The sequence below is a fragment of the Cetorhinus maximus genome, chromosome 20 (genome assembly GCF_964194155.1).
Source record: "Cetorhinus maximus chromosome 20, sCetMax3.hap1.1, whole genome shotgun sequence".
Taxonomy (NCBI): Eukaryota; Metazoa; Chordata; class Chondrichthyes; order Lamniformes; family Cetorhinidae; genus Cetorhinus; species Cetorhinus maximus.
The window spans coordinates 71,188,110-71,201,081 of record NC_135898.1 but is presented as its reverse complement, the minus strand read 5'-3'; the positions used below and the strand labels follow the sequence as shown (position 1 = coordinate 71,201,081).

Sequence of the window (12,972 nt, the reverse complement as noted above, 5' to 3'; positions counted from 1 at the left end):
CAATGTCAAACAGGCGGCTGGAGAGGCAGACAATTGTCATGTGAGGAAATGGAATATAAAGCTGAGTGTCACGAGCATATATATGGAACTTGATTACAAAATCGCAAGATAATTAAGGATAAGAAAGTTTATTCCATCTAATCTTAATTCATCTATTCAGATGAAGCCATCAGGAAGAAACATACAAATAAAGAAGAGAAGAGTGTTGAGGTTAGACACCGAAGGAAACCAATGGTGGTGACTCAGTGATTTGAGGGGGTACCGTTTAAGGGATTGTAATGATGTTGTTGGAAGAGGTAAGAACTGAATCAGGAGACCAATGCCAAAAGGATGAATATTTGAGAAGAGGCATTGGAGGCAGGTGCCTGCCTTCAGGGGGCTTTCAATGCGCGCTCCCCTGCGCATGCACAGACCTTTGCGCTCACCCTACTCCCACCCCCACCCCGGTAGCGCTGAGCTTTTCAGTGTGCCTTTCACGCTGGCTGGCTGTTAATTGGCCAGCCAGCATGACATCGCAGTCGGGGGCCGATTGCAGGCAGTGGACCGTTTCCCAACCGCTCCCGCCCAACGACCAGAAAATCCTGCCCCAGATTGCTGGAGCTCAATCAGAGGTGGAAGGAGCAACTAACATGAAGCCACAAAACAAGCAATCTAGAAATTGAGGAAGGAACAGGAAATTTGAGATTGGGTGCAAATTATACCAGAACATGTAAGAGATATTAAGTGATTTTATTATTACAATATAATCTCATAATTTGCATGGCATTCTTTGTCACTGAAATCTATTGACATTTGAACTGCTTTGTTAGATCACTATCTTTTATTATTCCTAATGTCCACTTTATTTATAATAAATAGGAGTAATGACATTTCCCTGAATCAGCCATTAAATTGAGTCCTGATATATCATCAGGTGTAATCATGTGATATATAAGCAGGAGCAGACTGTCCTTCACTGTTTGCATGAGATCTCTTTGGGGAGAAAAAGAAACAGTGACCTGAAAATGGTGAAAAAATACTGGGGGTGAAACTGGTTTATGCTAACAGCGTGAGCTGGACTTAAATCAGCAGACAATTTGTAATAGCTCCTGATCCTCTTTCCACAGAAGTACACAGAACAATAGTTCCAACCTTTTGTAGATTCATTTCCTAGTCTCATCACATTCACTGGGTTTGAAATTTAAAATCTTGGCAATTAATTAAAAGGAAAATAAAAATTGGCAGAGTCAACTGCCGCCTCATTATGACTCTGTTTCACACTGCTGTAGAGCAGTTTCACCCCCATTGTGTTTCTATATATTGCGATGGTGATTTGAGGCCATAAGGTAATTAGGTAAATTTTCCATCCATTATAAGGGGACAGTTAGCTCAGTTGGCTAAGAGTGTGATGCAATATAATGCTAACAGCACAGGGTCAATCCCCATACTGGTTGAGGTAGCTTCTGGGGCCAACTCCTCATCTTTCCCCATAGTGATATCATGGTATAATCAGTGATTATCAACCCAAGGTGGACTGCAGCAAAATGTGAAAGAAGGAAAACACTTTGTAATAGTCATCTACTGCAACTGCCAATCCCCAGGCATCTTGAATCCCCCTGCCTCTGAGATCACATGAAAGCAGCTGAGTGAGTAGGGGCAGTAGCACATACCTTTCTCCATTATGATCAAATTTGTTAGAGTAGGTTTAGCTGTAAAAAAGTATGACCTTTGAAATCACTTACAGCTTGGACATACTCAAACAATGAGAAGTCTATCATTACTGTAACGACCCATTATTCCATTAGGTAGGTTTTATAATAGGTGGGTAAAACGCTTTAACAGATGTCCATACAGAGATGAAAATTTACTCTCTCATTTTTAGATATTTTTGATAAATAATTTGAAATTCACTCCAATGAAAGCATCTCAATAACATGATGTGTTACTAATTTGGAAGTAACACCAAACTGGGTGCATCCTGCATTTAAGCTACAGTGGCGACTGGTTATATTGCTTTAACCTATACTGCTACCCCTCCCTTTCTATGGCCAGATTATTTCATTACTCCAGGATAATCATGGAAACCCCAACCTCCCTCTGTTGATAACCACGTCCACAGAGTACTCACCATTGTCTTCTGCATTCTCACATTATTTCTCACAGCCTCTCTGAGACCTCATAGACCATCCCAAGATCGTCCCAATGCTAGTTATGACTGCATTACTCTACAGCTTCTACTTATCTCCACTCCAATCCTTACTAGTTTCAACCTCTAGCCTCCTGACTCTTCCTATTCAACTCAAGAACATACAACCACATTTCCTTGCCCAAATGTTTGCTTTGTCAACAGCTCAATATCCTCCCTCCTACTTAATTAATCACTGAATTCCTTCCTGCTCTGTTACCAAAACATTCTGTATGACTGTGACTATAGTGCCTTATCTCTTCTTGTCATCCTCAAGCTTTCTATGGAATTTAACACTATTGGCCACACCACTTTCCCCACCACCTCACCTCTATAATCCATCTCTGTGGCAATGCATGCACCATTCCATTCTTACCTTCCCCAACACACCCAATGCTTCCACAGAGCTTCTCCTCCCATGCTCACACAATCATCTCCAGTATTCACTCTTTCCATCTTTGGTGTTTTCCTATTCTTCGTCCATGTTCTTGATTCAAAAACTGTTCCTCTGCTCTCCAATTGCCTGACCAATAGCAAGTCATGGATAAGACTCAACATTTTGCAGCTCATATTGGAAAAACCAAAAGCGTCCTGTTTGGCCCTGTCAAATAATTTCATGCTTTAGCCCTTGATTTTATCTCCCTCCCCGGATTCTTGCTCAAACACAACCTGATGGTACAAAACCTTAGTGACATGTTTGGCCCTGAGCTGAGCTTCAAGCCCCACACTTCAAATATTAAGTTTTCCAAAACCCTCCTCAGAAGTCTCCTAAGCTTGCACCAGAATAAACTCTAACTCATTCAGAACTCAGTCACCCACATTCTACCCTGCACAAGTCCCACTCATTATGTTGATCTTCATTTGTTCCCCATCCCTCAGTACATTGACTTCAAAATCATTGTCCTCATGCACAACTCTGCATATTTCCACAATATTCACCAACTTTATTGCCCTGTGTGTGTATTCAATTCTTCAAACTCTGGTCTAATGTCTGGTTCAGCCCTCCTGTTGTTGACCCAACAATGGTAAAACCTTCAGCCACCTTCAGCCTCTCAGTCTGGCGCTCTCTTTCCAAAACGCTCCATATTGCTTCATTTTTTTTCCCATCTCAAAAATCTTCTTTAAAACTTACTTCTTTGTGCCATTTTCCACCTCTCTAAACTTGCATCCTCTTTGGGTCTGAGCTCCAACTATGAAGTAAGTGCCTTGGTACGTTTTGCTCCATTGATAGTTCCAAAAGAGTGAACTGTTGTTGATTACATTATGCTGTAGCTATAAAGACCTTGGGGGCTTTATCTTTGGCCAGGATATTCCAGCCCTGCCGTGGGGGGACCCACCACAGGGATGCAGCAGACCAGTCAAAAGTTCATTGACTTTTGGTGGTACCGTATGATCCCCACAGCGGGTGGGGCCAGAAAATCCCACCCTTTAAGTAAGTTGGCTATTTTCCTGTGGTAATATTTTAAAACTATTTAAATTTATTGGGAATACCCTGTATACCCCATCACATTTACATTCTGAAAGTCAGATATATTTATAATATTTGTGTGAATTAGAGGAGTGGAATACATAAGAAGATCCATACATCCAGAAGATTTATTTGGGCAGATTGTCAATATGACCATTCCAGAAGGGACTCTTTTTTTGGAGAAGCATTAATAATTTGGACTGACACAGCAAACTAGCACAATAACGCCTTTTAACATTATATTAAAACAGAGATGTGCTCGTATTTCACAATTTGTAACATTTCTAATATTGTAAAACTTATATTTTTGCATTGGTACGGGATAATTACATCTTAACAAACATCGTGTTTTTTTCTGAGATTAATTATCCTACGCTGCATATAACATTAAATTGCACACCACATACATTTGCAAAACTGAAGTGGGGTTCAAGGAGCAAAAAAAGTCTATACCTCTTTTAAAACAGTAAGTGCACGCCAGTAGACTTCTATCAGGAAACTGATATTTAAACAAATGCTTATTTGTTTTTTTCTGGAAATTGAGTGAGGTTTAAAATTTCACAGGATCTGTGCCACACTTTGACAATTAATTTCAGCGTTCAATTATCTCTGTCGAAGCACTCCAAATATTATATTTCTGAACTGTATAATGTGGCTGCTTATAGCTGGTAAATTGAGCAAATGCTCAAATGCTGCATTGTATAGATGATCAATGACACAGGATATAATCCTCAAAAATATATACCTCAGTGGCTTCAATTTGGAAGATCTAAATGTAATCTCATTTTATCATTCTGTAATCCAGCACAGCAACAGGGAAGTCCAGTGATTTACTTAATGTATCATTCACATGGCATACAGATATCCAGCAATGCTTCAGCAGTAATGTTAGAAGGAAGCTGATTGAATTAATTGCTGCCACGAAAAGCCAATTTGCAAACCCAGGATGATACTTACCAATGCAGATTTTATGCTAGGCATTGTTTTATTTACAGCAATTTCCCTCTCATTTGTGTTACCTTTTATTATTTCAAGTTAAATAAATTCCAATATTGTTACCACATATACAATAAGGACCTCTGAAACAATTAAAGTTTGCCCCAAGGACGTAACATGGAAGCAACAAATATAACCTACAACTTCTTCTGTGCCTGTTAACTTCTTCTTAGGCCTCATATTGCAAATAGGTGCCATATTATGCTGAATGTGCAGGCAACCATGGTGCTGCTACTTGGCTTTCCTGGAGTTCAGCATTTTTAATAATATACTAGTCTTCAGAGGTATCAATTCTTACTTAGCATTTTGTGTAGTCATGTGTCAACTGCAATTATGTTACCACCAACTTTGATTTGTTTTGCTTGACATCCTTCAACAAACATTAATAAGAACTTAAGGCTCACAATTACATCTCTATGAAGGCCTTGTTACAAAGGAGTATTATAGTGATGGTACAATAATCCTATTCTTCCTCACTAGACTCTTAACGGTGTTATAGAAAACAGATGCCTGTTAGATCTTGAGAATATCCATAGAATCTTTAACTACCCTCACCCTAACCCCAAGTCAGGCAGCTACCATCCTTGATTAAAGTTAACATTTAAAAAGCATCTAACTGAATTTCACAATCCATGCAAAAATACAACCTTAATCTTTAAATGAGTTGGCCATTTGCTTGTGGTAACATTTTATAACTTTTTATATTTATTGGGGATACCCTATATACCCTATCATGTTCACTTTCAGAAAGACAGATTTACTAATAACGTATGTGTGATTTAGTGAGGAGAGGAACACATAAGATAAATGCCCAGAAGATTTATTTGGTCAGACTGTCAATGATCATTCCAGAAGGCACACTTTTTTGGAGAAAGAGTGCATCTTCTATCACATTTTTAAGCATGACTCAAAGCATCTGCACCAGTCATAAAATAAAATGACTTTTCTGTTAGTGTGTCAATAAATAAATAAATACATTGATTCCAGTTGAGTTAACGAGCAACAGAGCATCATGTCACATATCCATGTACCCTAGGGCTATATGAATTGTACCCGGTATAATGAAAAAGCAGCAATAAATATCTAATTCAATTACAATAATTAGATAAAGTACTAGTAATCTCCTTGTTGAAAATAGATGCATGACTATATTCTGATGAACCATGACAGGTTTGAGTGATCTACCAGATTCCAAATGTCCCACCTCTGAAGATTGCAGTCTGCATATTAAACAGTCACCAGACATAAGGCCTTTACAACAATTAGAACACAGTGAGTTCAGTGAGATTAAATGAAATTTACAGCTCCATTGAAAGAGGATCTGCCATTTCAAACAGATTTAAAATTTTACCAAGCAAGAGCCCAGAGAGTTATAAATTGTAAATGTGTAAATTTAAAAGACGTTAATGATAAGGTTGAATAGCATCTGTCAAATATAATGGCCTATCAAATCACATGTTTATAAAATAATTGTTCCAGTTTATTTTTTCCTATGATAACACTAATTTCAAACAGGCCCACTTCCTTTTTGGCTTTCCTTCAAGGCACTGCAGTTTATTCTACACTGGTACAACTAAGCAACACAGTACATCAGATACATAACGTAGCCTGTAGCATGCAAGGTGAAACATCTTTAGTGCAAAATGAAATCACTAACCTTAAATGCATGTTCCAAAGTACAGTGCACAGACTGCTGTACATGGTGGTATTATAACATATGAGGAGGTTCAATTTTGCTGTATGCATTGCAATTTATCCTCCCAAACTGTGGGTTGTCTTTTTTTACAAACACATTTAAAGGTATTTTGCCATGCAAACAGGACAGCATTATCCAAACAGAATGATCCGTCCTGATGCTCCAGGAATTTAATTCAGGCCCTCAGCCTCTCTGATAAAAGAAAATACTGAAGACTATTAATGATTCATCAAAAATCCCCTCCGTGCATAATTTAAAATGAATCAAACAAGATATCTGCTTACCATGTGCACACCCCCAAGTAAAGAATCAGGCCAGCAGAGAGAGACTGAGGACGTATTTCACAGACGGGCTGCAGCTTCTCAGTGATTCACTCTCAGCCTTGCTCCCTCCTGGGAGAATGAGCTCATTCCAAGCCGCCAACAGCCGCCCCTCAGCCATTGCAGTGTCACTGCAGATCGTCTACTGAGTGCAGGCACGTCACCAAGGAAGATCAGTTATAAAGCCAACCTGTACCAACCCTTCACTAATTTATATACTGAATGGAATATCTCTTATTAGTCTGTTACCAGCAAAAAAAAAATAGAAAATAATCTAAGTCAACATTTGCAATAGACTGAAATTGGGACTTCAAAATTACCATTGTAGTCAAAATTCATCCCAAGATCCTAAAATGTTAAGATATTTTATCTACTTGAGAACACAGTGAAACAAATTAGATGATTACCATGGCGTTCCAGTTAGTTTTTTATTCACACAATATTATCTTTTCTGAGGCAGGATTACACAAATGCACAATAGCAGAATGTTGCGGTGTGCAGCAGACTCTGCATTCACTAACATCCTTTTAGAAAAGCTACAGCAAATGCATCATGTTTAACATGACCCCTAGATGCTTCCACACATAATCGTGCAGGATAGGGGTGCAGACAGGTCATCAGTGATAAGATTGTAATTACAAATGCTCACAATGTAATTAGCTAATTAAGTGAAAATTATACACATTGCTTCCAAAGTGATATAAATCACAATGGGATCGGGGGAGCACTGATCCAAGCCTTAGTGTTTCTAAAATAAGTCATCATAGTTTATCATAGCAAAATAAAACTAATGATTGAATGCAGAATATGTAATTTCATCACAAAAATCATTCTTTACATCTGTACACTTAGACAGTAAGATTTAAAGAGCATTGATTTAGTTATTCACACCTGATGCAACAGACTACACTAGGCAGACATTAACTGAAAGTACCTCGGTGATATCACAGTTATGTCAAAATGCAATACCATACTCATTCAAAACCTCAACAGTTAGAGGTTTGGTATTTGAAGGATTATTTTATTTTCAATTTATGAAACTCTAAACTCCAAAGCCAAAACCAGATCCTGAAAATGCAGACCAATGTGCAGACTTTCTCTTTCTAAACCTTGAGGTATGAAGACACACATTGAGACACACATATACAAACACATACATTACTGAGGCTTGGCTGCAAGACATTCAGGATTGTGAGCTAAATATACCAGGTTATTAGGTCTACAGGAAAGATAGGGAAAATGTAAAGGGGGAGGAGTAGATCAAGTGATTAAGGATGAATTCACTTCAATAATAAGAGAGAATATGAAGGGGTAAGGAGGCAGTGAAAATTTTCTAGGTGGCATGAAGAAATAAAAAAATGATTAAGATTGTAGTGGGTTTGTGTATAACCTACCGGTAGCAGGTGTGAAGTAGTAGATTGTATAACTGGTGAGATTAGACAAGCATATCGCAAAGGAAGAGTGATTTTAATCAGGGATTTTAATTTGCATATTGGTTGAGGTAAGCAGGCTGACACATGTCAGAAAGGTAGTGGGCAGAATTTTCCCGTTGGCGTGTGGAGACGGGCCCCGCATGCACACGCGTAAAATAACGCGCAGTGACGTCGGGCGAGCGTCCCGAATGTCACCGCGTGCCATCGCGATATTTCATTGGGCGGGCGCGCATCGGAGCTCATCGCGCGCCTGTCTTTAATTCATTGGCCACTTAAGGCCCTTGAGGCACCAATTGACGGCGATTTTTTGGTGCCCGTGCGATCTTTAGGTCTGTGCACAGGCGCTGCTTGGTCTGGACTCACAACCTTCAGGTCAGCACTCTGCAGTGAGGAATCCTTTTTGGGCCTGCAGCTTTCAGGAAGCCTTCCCTTAGCCTGGAAATGGGAGCTGAACTCTCCACTGCAGGCACCTCCTCTGAGGAGGAAGGGAAGGCTAGAAGTGGGAGGAGGCCAGGAGTGCACATTCAGCCTCCAGGGGAACCACCTTTGGGAGGTCAGGCGCAGGCACAAAGGCTGCTTGGCCAAGAGGTAGTCCAAGGCAGAAGACACCCCTATCCTGCTGCCAGGGTATACAGGCGGCGAAGCAGCTACCTCAATATGTCTGAGGTGCAGTGCCAAAGGAGGCTCCATCTCTCAAGGGAGATAGTCAACTATATCTGTCAGATGATTGGGCCTGAGATCTCCGCTAACTGTCTGGGTGGACAGCCCATGACAGTGGCTCTAAAGGTCACAGCTGCCCTCAACTTCTATGCCTCTGGCTCTTTCCAGGGGTTGGCTGATGATCTTTGCAGTTTCTCCCAATCAACTATCCACACTTGTGTCAAGCAGGTTACAGACGCTCTGTTCAGGCGTGCACTGACCTTTATCCACTACCATTGGGATCAGGCAAGCCAGACACAGCGAGCCAGAGGCTTCACGGCCATTGCTGGCTTCCCTCGTGTCCAGGGTGCTATAGTCTGCACACATGTGGCCATCAAGGCGCCAGCAGGTGAGCCCGGTGCCTTCGTCAACAGGAAGGGCTTCCACTCCATGAACGTGCAGATAGTGTGTGATCACAGGATGCTGATTCTACAAGTCTGTGCAAGGTACCCAGGCAGCTCCCACGACGCCCACATCCTCAGACACTCCCAGGTGCCGGGGCTCTTCAGTGTTCCAGTCCGGCTGGATGGATGGCTGCTGAGTGACAAGGGCTATCCCCTCAGAAGGTGGCTCATGATGCCTCTCCATCATCCACCATCCAAGAACAGAAGCTGAGCAGCGGTACAATAGTAGCCACACCTCTACAAGGGCTGTGGTGGAGAGAGCCATTGGTCTTCTCAAGATGCGCTTCCGATGCCTGGACCGCTCGGGGGGCACACTCAAGTAACCCCCAGATCGTGTCTCGGTGATAGTGGTTGCAGCTGCACTCTCCGCAACCTTGCGCTGGAAAGGGGGGACGCTGTGGACAATGAAGACGTTGACACGGTGGCTGCGGCTGCACAGGACGAGTCCAGCAGTGAGGCCGAGGATGAACATGCACAGGGAAATGCTGAGGGGGTAGGCGCTGACCCGGGCATACTCCAGGGAGGCAGGGACACCCCGGAGGCTTTAATCCAATGAAAGTTCAGCCAGCACAACACATATGTGCCTCCAGGACAAGCCTGGGCTCCATACTCGATACCTAAGTGCAAAATCTGCCTGGTTAGGAACATTAACTAAGGTCCTTGTTAATAAAGCTGAATGTCCCACAAAACACTCATTACATTTTTGGAAACCATCCACCTGCGGAAGAAAAGAGGTACCTTCAGCCATGGTGACATGTCTGAATTTTATATTACAAGCAAAGAAACTTAAGGAAACAAAATGACAAAGTGTTAAAAATCACACCAACTCATAAACTCATTGCGGACCAACACAAAAGCACCAGTGATAAACCCATGGTGTGCCTAAGGTGCTTTATGTTTATGTTTATGAGCCTGTGCTGGCCCTTCCTGGGCGGGAGCTGCCAGTTCCACAGCTGGCATCTCCCCAGTTGTCGCAGCCTCACTGGATGCAACGGTCACTGGCAGAGGGGCGGAGGAGCTGCCGCCCTCATCCGGAGCGCCCTGAGAGGAGCCTGCAGAGACAACAGGCAGCTGCTGCGCTAACGTGAGGTCACTTCAGACCTCCCTGCTCACCATGGATGGATGGGCACGGTGCTGGGAAACTTGATGCCCAGACCATCTCCCGCATTGGCAATGACCAGCTGAGGTCAATGCCGATGTGAGGGCTTGCTGGTCAGAGCGCATTCCCAGGAAGCCCTGATGGGTCTCCTGGAAGAGCCTCTCCATGAGAGTCGGCACTCTCTCTGTGGAGGACGCATGGTGCTCGGCCATGAGGCTCATTACTTCAACGATAGTCCGTGTAGACTCCTCCACCACAGACACCAAGCCCAGCAAACCCTCATGTATCTCCACCAGATGCTCCCGCACACCCGGCCGCATTTCCTGCACCTGCTGCATCACGGACGACTCCAGAGGCACATCATCAGGCACCAACTGAGCATGTGCCTGGTCCCCTGCAGTCCTCTAGCTGCTGGCGCCATGGGCACTCTCTGTCTCTGCCAGCTCCTCCAGCGACTGTGAAGTGCCCTCACCATTGTGCCCCGGGACACTAGCTGATGTTCTAATTCCCACCGAGGTGCTAGTATCTGTGCTGGTGCCTGCCTGGCAGAGATGGTGTGACACTGGTGAGACTTCAGGCCCCTCAGGTGTGAGAGGGGGCCTCTGCTGCTCCTCCTCCTGGCCCTGCTCCACTGATGCTGAAAGGAAGAACAAGGACATTGGATCAGTTAACATGAAGACAATGTCAATCTGCATCCCTGTCCCCCGGATCATTATGCGCTCATCCTTCCATAAGCAATGGTCAAGCCATGTTTCAACTTCAATCATTGAATATTCAGCACTGCCATGGCTGTTGGGAGAACAATGGTGACCTCACTGCTGGGCAAACATACCTGCCCGTGGCACCCTAGCCCACACCGGTGGACCTAGGTGCATGGCGTGTCTCCAAATCTAGGGCCTCCTGCTCGAAGCAGCTGAGAATCGCCAACTGTGCCAGGCCACCGCCAGTCCTCACCCACTTGGCGGCATTATGTGCATTCTTCTCCTGAAAAGGAGAGAAGAGCATTGATTAGTGCTACTTGTACCTGGATTCTCTTCGTGGCCGGCCCACCCCAACCAGAGTGGGACATTGCAGGGCTCCAGTGCCTCCTCACCTCGCTGCTGACAAACACTGACACAAAGATGCTAGGCCTACCACTCCCCACCCCCAACCCCCTTGCCAAAATGCTGCCGACATCACATTAGGCACCACACGGTATAACCTTCCATAGCAAGGAGGCGCAGAGAAGAGCAGATCGATTGGTGCCAATGCCACCTTGAAGCTCCCCTCCCAGCATGTCATCACCCTGACTTTGACATGTCCTGGAGTTCCAGCACTGTGTCTAGGTGCAGCTCCTCCAGATTGCCCCTAAAACAGTAATGTGGGTCTCAGTGTACCACATGCTGCAGGGGAAGAACCCACACCTTCACCACCCTCTCAGGGTGACCTCGGCATGGGCAATATCTGCTGGCCCATCCAGCGAAGGACACATGTCGTCAATGATTCAATGCAGTCACTACACTCAGACTTGGGGGGTGGGGGTGGGCACCAGGGGGGAAAGCCTACCTGCTGGATTAAGTGACCAATGCCAACATGGTACCCACCCTTCCTGAGTGCAACAGGTTGTTGAAGCGCTTGCGACACTGGATCCAGGTGCACCGCACCACGTTGTGGGAGCTCACCACCTTCGCCACCTCCTCCCAGGCACTTTTGGTCATGTGGGGGAGGGGCTCCTCCTCCCGTCCTGGGGTACGAGGACCTCCCACAATGCTACCACCTCCTCGAGGAGGGCAGCAAGGCAATCATCGTAAAAATGAGGGGCACAGTGCCCCCCTGCCCTACCTGCTCACCAGCAGCGCTCTGGGGAGCCCTTCCACTGGCCGTGATTCACAGCCTTTGAAAGGCTGCAGCAACTTTTTAAAACAGGTCGCCGGGTCACCATTGGACCCGGTGGTCATTGCAGTCCCGCCACCACCCACCCAACGTGAATCGCGGCTCCCGAGGAAATGGCTGCGCGGACCCGATCGCGGGTGACGATCGGATCCGGACCTGCTGCTGGTCTGCCCCCCGCCAGCCAGAAAATTCTGCCCACTAATTTCTTGGGTGCGTCTGGGATCTTTCTTCAACAATATGTCCTATAGCCAACAAGGAGTGTGCCATTTCGTCATTTTAGTAATTTTCAGTCAGGTTTAGTCATTGAGTCATAGAGTTATACAGCACTAAAACAGGCCCTTCGGCCCATCATGTCCATGTCGGGCATCAAACACCTATCTATTCTAATCCCATTTTTGAGCACTTGGCCCTGTATGCTACGGCATTTCAAGTGCTCATCTAAATACTTCTTAAATGTTGTGGGGGTTCCTGCTTCCACCACCTCCTCAGGCTGTGTGTTCCAGATTCCAACCGGCTTCTGGGTGAAAAAATGTTTCCTCAAATCCCCTCTAAACCTCCTGCCCCTTAAATCTATGCCCCCTTGTTATTGACCCCTCTGCTAAGGGGAAAAGTTTCTTCCTATCTACCCTATCTATGCCCCTTATAATTTTGTATACCTCTATCAGGTCCCCCTTCAGCCTTCTCTGCTCTAAGGAACACAATCCTACCCTATCCAGTCTATCTTCATAGCTGAAACTCTCCAGCCCAGGCAATATCCTGGTGAATCTCCTCTGCACCCTCTCCAGCATTATCACATCCTTTCTATCATATGGCGACCAGAA

General features: G+C 44.4%; 1 protein-coding gene across 1 annotated transcript in view; it reads right to left on the bottom strand.

Moving 5' to 3' along the window:
* Positions 1 to 6,723, bottom strand: part of jakmip3 (Janus kinase and microtubule interacting protein 3) — a 315,901-nt gene extending 309,178 nt beyond the window's left edge. Inside the window, exon 1 of the mRNA XM_078564910.1 lies at positions 6,609 to 6,723. The gene's annotated coding sequence lies outside the window, so the exon portion shown is untranslated. The remainder of the gene's footprint in view (positions 1 to 6,608) is intronic.
* Between the last annotated feature and the right edge of the window lie 6,249 nt (positions 6,724 to 12,972).